General features: G+C 47.7%; 1 long non-coding RNA gene across 1 annotated transcript; it reads right to left on the reverse strand.

Annotated features, from left to right (window-relative positions):
- Positions 1–3,486: 3,486 nt before the first annotated feature.
- Positions 3,487–5,618, reverse strand: LOC144799351 (uncharacterized). The gene is made up of 2 exons (XR_013603795.1): positions 5,515–5,618; positions 3,487–3,674 (listed from the first exon to the last, which is right to left on the reverse strand). It is a non-coding gene; the product is annotated as an uncharacterized LOC144799351 (long non-coding RNA).
- Positions 5,619–8,304: the final 2,686 nt, after the last annotated feature.

Genomic DNA, 8,304 nt, shown 5'->3' on the forward strand with positions numbered 1-8,304 from the left:
TTTGCTGATTTAATGACATGGGCGGATTTTGCGGATTCGCAATCCGCGAATTTGCGGATTTGCGGATTCGCGGATTGCGAAAATACACGAAATCCGCGAATTCTCGCGGATTAGCGGATTTTTGGGGGGGTGTGTGTGTTCGCACGGGTTTCTGCAAGTTCGCGAGGGTTTTGTACTATTTCGCAAATTGCGAACTTACTTGTCGGGTCGCCAGTTTAGCGAACTTGTTGTTTCTACGTGCCCAGCCTGTTTGCTAAGCTTTCTTCATCACTGCCACCCTCTGTCACCACTGGCACTCTCTTTGGTCACCCATGCCACCCTCTGGCTCACCCATGTCACCCTCTGTGTCATCACATCACCCTCTAGTTCACCAGTGTACATTATTGGGGCAAAGCAAAGCACTGCCATCCTCTGTCAACACTGGCACTCTGGTTCACCCATGCCACCCTCTGGCTGGCACACCCATGCCACCCTCAGTGTCATCACAACACCCTCTGATTGACCACTGAGTGAACAAACACCTGCTAAGTGCTTTAAGTTTTGCAAACAACAACACCTGCCCTGCCCCAACTGACATTAATGAAGGCTGGCACCTGCTTGTCTGCTCCCTTTCCTTTTTGTAGCAAATGCAATGTAAATAATTTTTTTTAACAGGATGCAATGGCATACTTGTAACTATTCTGTGACTGTCAGAGCAGGGTCACACAATAGTTGCAAGTAGGCAACCGGATTCTGGAGGGCCCCTTCAGGAAGCACTACAGGTAAATGGTTACAAATGATGAGCTCGAACTTTTGCACCTGCTCGTTCGTTTTGCTTTTGCAAAACTCGTTTTTCGGTAATTTCGCCCTATTCGCGGGGCGCGTCGTAGTGCGAACTGGCCCGTGGAGGCCGCGAACTCGTGCGAGTTACCTCAAGGTTGAGTATGGGCGCCGCCATTTTGTTTGCGTGACGTATTTCCGTTTCCGCCCGCTAAGTGTAATCTCGCGCTACTCGCGCCTTGCGAATACAAGTTCGCACGAGTTCGCGAGAGAAATCGTGTGCGAACTTACTTACGCGCACGTGATCGGGCCGCCATCTTGTTTTTCATTCATTCCTATGTGTCTGGGTATGGTGTTTCTATCCTCTCTATATCTCTGCCATCCTTTGCTTGTTTTAATATTTTTTTGATCTATTTAACTTATTTTCTATCCCTGTATTTTTCTAGATCTATATTTTTGTGTTTTAAGATACTTTTGTTTACTTTTGAACTACTTTTTTAAACTTTTACTTTCCTTCTTCCCTACTCTTATTCTTTTTCATTTTGTCTCTTCTTTACTGCTCACACCTGCCCAGAACATGGTAAAGACAGCTGTGAAGCTGCCCAAGACGGGCACCGCAGCCCGTGCCCGGCTCCCGTGTGGTCGATTGAGGGCGGAAATGGTGGTGCCCCGGGAGATTTTCAGCCCTGAGGAGGTGGGCGCACTTGTTTTTTACGTGCAGCGCCGTCTCCCCAGGACCATCGCGGCAGGCGGCAGGATTGCTGCTGGTTACACCAACAGCCAGGAGCGACGGAAGCGGTGGGGGCAGGTGTGCCGGGCCCTTTTTAAGATCACGGGGGTCCAGCGCACCTACAATCAGGTCACCCACCGCTGGACCGACATCCTTGACCGAGAGCGTGACCTGCTAGACGTGCTGGGAGTGGAGGTCCCCGGTCTTGGTGAGTAGTAGTAGCAATTTTTTCATTAATATTTCAAAATCTTCTGTGCATTTCAGGTGCACTGTTCTCCTTCTCTGTGCCGGTGCCACTGCTTATTTGTTATCTATTTTGTGTTCATTTAATTGGGCTGAGTATGAGTGTATTTTACAGAACTGCGTAATGCTAGACACAAAGGGGCAGATTTACAAGCCCCTTGTTCCACGTTTACACTGCCTTACCTGACGCACAGCGACGTAAACGTGGCGCATACCTGCGAGTCATGTACAACGTGATGCATCTAAGGAGATGCGCCACGTGAATGCCTGGGCCTGCGCCTCAATGGGTGCGTTCCCACGCAGGGGGGGAGTGGGGGGTGGGGGGTGCCGGTCAGGCAGATGTGTGCCTCGCAAAAGTGCCTGCGTGAAATCTACAAGATTTAACGCAGGCACTTTCGCGACGCTGCTATGTCAATTCTTTATGCCTGCTTGCTTGAAGCAGGCGTAAGGACTGATGCGGTATGTAGAGTATTGGGCAGCCCTGAGCACTGCTATAGTTGCATTGCGCCCGCGACGCGACTCTAGAGATGCGCCCCTATTTCGTCACGAGATGCGTCACGCATCTGCCTACCCTTGCGCCAGGGTTTGCCGCATTGTAATAGCGGCGCATCTGCCGTGACGCAAGGTTAGTTTTGCGTTACGTATTTGTTCTGGTGCACATCTGGAGGTGTCCAGCTCAGAACTCGTAAGTATGCCCGTAAGTGTCAGATTAGCAATTACCTGCGCATCCCTGCAAAGTGTGTGGCACGGGAGCACCACCCATGGTGCGCCGTATTTACAATGCGGCACACCATGGTCCCAAAACGTCACAGAAGCGTTACGCATCGGTGCCGTAAAGGCGGCTCTTTGATGGAGTTGCGTTGCAACGATGGCGCAGCTCCAGCAATGCTGCGTCAAGCCGTAAGTCTGCTTCATGCAGGCGCAGGGTTTCAGTGACGCATCATTGTCCTAAATGACTGATTGAAATTTTATATATTCCCCATAGCCACTTTTAGCATGCGTTCCTGTGCAGGAACGTCCTCCCTTGCGATGGAATGCTCCCTAATGGCGCAGGGTTTTAGAATGGGATGCATCTCCCATATGCGTCACGTTGTTAATATACGCCACACCATGGCGCCTCTCTTGTGGCGCTGCGTCACAAAATTGACGCAAGAATGGAGCAAAAGAGCTGCAAGGGGCTTGTAAATCTGCCCCTAGAGTAGAGGCTCAGGTGCAGTCCTTCCTTTGTAGCCCTCTTTTTGGATGAAATAGTAGGTTCTTGTTCTTTCTAAATGTTTGATTTGGTTGACAAGGACATCGGCAAGCAGCAATCATCAATGTTTTCTGTTATTTCTTTCATGTTGTACGTCAGGTCCGCCCAGGGGCAAGCGGACCGAAAAATCTGATGCAGCAGTGGCTCCAAAGGAGGAGGATGCAGGCCAGGGCGGCGAGTGCTCCTTTGCTGGCCCCAGTAAGTTTTCATTTAAATATAGAGGACCTATTGTTGTCCAAGCATTCCTAATTTAATTGTTTCGAAATAGGGTTTAGATAGGAGCAAAATCAATAATCCAACTGTTGCAGGGACAATTCTCCACAAACCGAACTATGGACAGCAAAGACCAGAGTAATAATATTTCAGAGTGGCGTGTTTGGCACACTGTATAAATAAACCTGGTAGTGTCAGCAGCACAGACTCCTCCTTGCAAAAATTGCAAAACTTTTCGCTCAGTCACTCTAGTCTGGACTCTCTGGAGGACTAAAAACCACAGAGTCAATTCAAGTTTAAAAGCTTTATTAAAAGTTTAAGTAAACACATATATGAAAATAAAGTTAGTTGGAAATGGAAAAGTGCTTGGTGCTGAGTTGATGAGTACTGGATTGGTACACATTTCTTGTGGTCGAGCCGAGCTTTCACCTGGTTTGAAGTTGATGTTCCTCTTGTCCTTAGAAGTCCAGTTTCTGTCTGTTCAGAGAAAAATAGTGTGTGTTAAAATTAAGCAAGCATTCAACAATTGTGACAAAAAAAATGAAGCAAGACAACAGCTTTCCCTGGAAGGAGGGACATTTTTACTTTAGACTAGAGTAGACAGTCAATTAATTTTTCTGTTGTTTTCACATTTTTTCATTCATAGACCAAATACTAGTGGAGTGGTGTAATCTAACATTCTTAAATCTACTTTGTAGGTGGAACATCTGGTGGCGGGGCCAGCTCAGATGTGGTGGTCATCAGTGACTCGGAGTCCGAGGGTCAATCTGGGGAGGAGGCGGCGCTAGAGGAGTCGGATCAAGAGCAAGAAGTACAGACTGTGAGGAAGGAGACGGTGGCGGTGGCGAGTACAGGTAAGCTGGATCATGGAGGTACTATCTGACTCTTAGATAGGATATGATGTGTATTCAGTGGTGGCCCAGTGACAAATTACAATATGGTAATTACAGCAGGCTGGGACCGACAGACAGATGGAGGCAGAGACAGAGAGAGAGGAAGACAGAAGGAGAGAGAGAGAGAGGGAGGGAGCCAGAGGGAGGGTGAGGGAGGGAGACAGAGAGAGAGAGACAGCGAGGTAGAGGGAGACAAAGGGAGACAGAAAGAGTGAGACAGAGAGAGAGAGAGAGAGAGAGAGAGGGAGGGAAACAGACATATCGCCTGGGCCTGGTGCAGATGATACGGTTGCTGGTGTGGTTAACGGCTCAGAGGAAAAATCACTCACTTCTGCCAGATCTCTTTCATATGAAAGAGCACCAAACCAAGGATACAAGTGAGTTGTGGGAAGGGAAATGGTGATTCAAGCGCCCCTCCCTGCGGACGCCCATGATACTGGCCTGAATAGTTTTGTACTGCCCTGGCTAGTTGCTAGTTGTACTGTGACACAACTTCCTGCTGAATCATTTTGTGTTAATCATATTCTTAAAGAGCATTGGTTACAGATTATGTCTTTCTTTCTTCATGTAGTTGGCAATACTAAAACCTCCAAACCAACGAGGAGTATGCTGGCTGTACTGGCCCGGCAACGGAGGCTGGAAGCAACTGTTGCTGAATATCGGCGACTGGTGGAACTAGAGGGGGACGACACGCACTCCAGTGCATCAAACCTAACAACATCTACATCCTCCTCTGTTACCCCACGTTCTACCGGTAAGCACAGTGCTCCAGCAAACCGGAGCCGTGCCGGAAGACGCCACCGCCGAGCAGCAAAAGCTGCACCTCGCAGCACTGTTAAAGGTCGCTTGCGCCGTGCACTCCGCAGAGTGTCCGACCTAGAGGCGGAGGTCCAGAAATGGACCAAATATCAGAATGTGGTGGAGGGCCTCCGCCTAGATCAAGCCATCCTCCAAGAAAAATATGATGCCCTGGCCCTAAAGCATGATGCCCTGGAGGCCAAACTTAACAGCTTGCATCCATAGAGTGTCCCTTGCCCCTGTTTTTGAGACTTTTGGGGGGTGGGAATTGGGAGTTGGGTTTTTTGGGGACTTTTGAGGACTATTTATTTGTTGGGGTTAGGGAGGGTCTTGCGGGAGATTATTTTGTTAGGGATATAAATATACTTTTTCAAACTTTATCTGAGCATACCTGTTTTTTTACTACTTTTGAGCTGGGTGGGTGGTGGTTTTGCAGTAATTTCATTTAACTGAACACTGTCATCGTGTTGGTTCACGTGCAATAGGCCAAATGTTTTCCTAAGTAAATGCCTGTCACAGAGTTTGTTAATTCAAGAGCCCTAGGACTTTGCTGCTAGTACCACTGTCACTCTCTCGCCTCTCCAAATACTCCATTATACTACCTCCCATCCAAACGCTTATCTTACCTGTAATTTGTGTTTGAGGGCTGGCTCCACCTGGAATTCACAGAGTCCTAACGCGTTCTGCAGCAGGGCCACAACTGGAGTTTCCCGGCGTGGATTTTCTGCAAATCAAAAGCAATCAACATTAGAAATGTGGTAGCGGTGCTGACACAACCCTAAAACCTAGAAGCCCCAGAGACAGCACCCCTGAGACAGGCAAGCGAGCAATATAACGCCTACACGTTCACGTGCAATAGGCCAAATGTTTTCCTAAGTAAATGCCTGTCACAGAGTTTGTTAATTCAAGAGCCCTAGGACTTTGCTGCTAGTACCACTGTCACTCTCTCGCCTCTCCAAATACTCCATTATACTACCTCCCATCCAAACGCTTATCTTACCTGTAATTTGTGTTTGAGGGCTGGCTCCACCTGGAATTCACAGAGTCCTAACGCGTTCTGCAGCAGGGCCACAACTGGAGTTTCCCGGCGTGGATTTTCTGCAAATCAAAAGCAATCAACATTAGAAATGTGGTAGCGGTGCTGACACAACCCTAAAACCTAGAAGCCCCAGAGACAGCACCCCTGAGACAGGCAAGCGAGCAATATAACGCCTACACGTTCACGTGCAATAGGCCAAATGTTTTCCTAAGTAAATGCCTGTCACAGAGTTTGTTAATTCATGAGCCCTAGGACTTTGCTGCTAGTACCACTGTCACTCTCTTGCCTCTCCAAATACTCCATTATACTACCTCCCATCCAAACGCTTATCTTACCTGTAATTTGTGTTTGAGGGCTGGCTCCACCTGGAATTCACAGTGGGGGACTCGTCAACGTTAAGTAAGTTTCTTCATTGTGCAGAATCCAGGCATCAGCATTATGGGTAATGGATAGGGTGAGTCTGGAGGAGGAGGACTCAGGATAGACGACCAGGACTGAGTTTGTGTCAACTAACTGTTGTGAACCTGAGGAATGCTGCGGCATCAAAATCAAGACAGTTCTGTTGATGGGCTTGTTGTTTTATTGGTTGATTTGATTACAGTTTTGTTGGGAATGTGATGAAGCACTTGCTAAAGAAAGACAGACACACAGGAATAAAAGTGAATAAGGAGGACTATTTACAATTAATGAATGAATGATTGAGTCATTTTCAGAACTCGCTGTCAGGGAAGCAGAACTCGTCCTCATACTCTGCTAAATCATCAGTCGGGGTTACTTCTGGTAACTGAGGAGAACTTTCCTCGGGTAGGGCGGTGTCCTCTTCTTCCTGCGTGCATTCTCGTACTCTGTAATCTGGTGGTATGAAGTGCTGGTTCATCTTTATCAAGGTGAGCCGCTCCACATTTGCGGGCAAGAGGCGGGACCTTTTGGAAGTCACAATGCCACCAGCAGAACTAAAAACACGTTCTGAAGACACGCTTGCGAGTGGGCAAGACAAGTAATTGATAGCCAGGTTGGTGAGCTCTCGCCATATTTTTCTTTTCCCATGCCAATACGCCAATGGGTCCTCTGTAATATTGACCTCTGTTGAGTCATCCCGATAGGCCTGCACCATTGAAAGAATGTCCTCCCGGATTCCTGTACTTTGCACTTCTGTGTCCTTTCTAGGACCAGGAAACCCTAGCTGAGTTAGCCAACTCGCTTCAGACATATCGCATGCGCCTGGTGCAGATGATACGGTTGCTGGTGTGCTTAACGGCTCAGAGGGAAAGTCACTCACTTCTGCCACAGGTGAAGTGCTTTTTTGGGACGCCTGATCGCCTGCTGATTCACTAGTAGTACTGTCTTCTCCTACAGTTTCCTTCCGCTCTATTTCAAAACGAATGGCTGACTGAGCTAGCCAACCTTTGTACTCTGTAACATCCGATGTTTCAAAAGGAATTATTACTTTGCCAAACAATGGCTTTTTGTAACGTGGATCCAGAATAGTAGCACAAATGTAGTGCTGTTGTTTCTTGATATTTCCAAGCCGTTCATTGCTAACTAGGCGTTGTAATAATCTCTGCGCCAACTCATGTGCTTCGTTCTTTCCAACGTCCTTTAATTGTGAAGACACCACCTTGACTTGGTGCTCGAGCTTCAGCAACAGTGGGATAGCTTTGCTCAAAGAACAGTCCTCCCTGCTCACGTCACGCGTGAAGACCTCAAAGGCCGAAGCATGTCTGTCAGGCTTTTAACTAGCTGCCATTGCTCCACCGCTAGCATCATTCCTGTCGTATCACCACCCAGGTTGTAGAAATACTCATTGACTACTGGAAACAGCTCATGCAGACGCTCAAGCATGTAGAAGGTTGAGTTCCAACGTGTTGCCACCTCCTGGATAAGTGCTTTCACTGGCATTCTACGTTCATTTTGCTTGCGCCTCAGCTCCTTCCGGGCCTTAAAAGAATGGTTGAAATGTGTGCATATTCTTCTGCAGATGGTCAGTGTTTTGTCGACTGCAAGTTCTTTTTTCAAAAAATTTTGCACAACAAGGTTGATACAGTGCGCCAAACACGGCACTCTGAAATAGAAACCGTCCTCCATGGCCTTAACTACATTCCTGCCATTATCTGTAGAAACATAACCAACCTTGCAATGTCTTGGGCGCAGCCATTTCAAGACCTTTTTGTTAAAGTCAGCCAAAATGTTGACTGCAGTATGACTTTTCTCCATGCCAAACATGGCTAATGTTGCATGTTTACGAGCACCCTTAAAAATCTCGACCAAGTCACCACCTGCATTTATCTGTTTAATAACCCCTGAAAAAGAGACCCAGTGTGCAGTGATGCACATGTAATCAAGGGCTTGGCAACTGGTCCACATGTCTGTTGTCAGG

Source organism: Lissotriton helveticus, chromosome 12, assembly GCF_964261635.1.
Source record: "Lissotriton helveticus chromosome 12, aLisHel1.1, whole genome shotgun sequence".
In the NCBI taxonomy this organism is placed as follows: domain Eukaryota; kingdom Metazoa; phylum Chordata; class Amphibia; order Caudata; family Salamandridae; genus Lissotriton; species Lissotriton helveticus.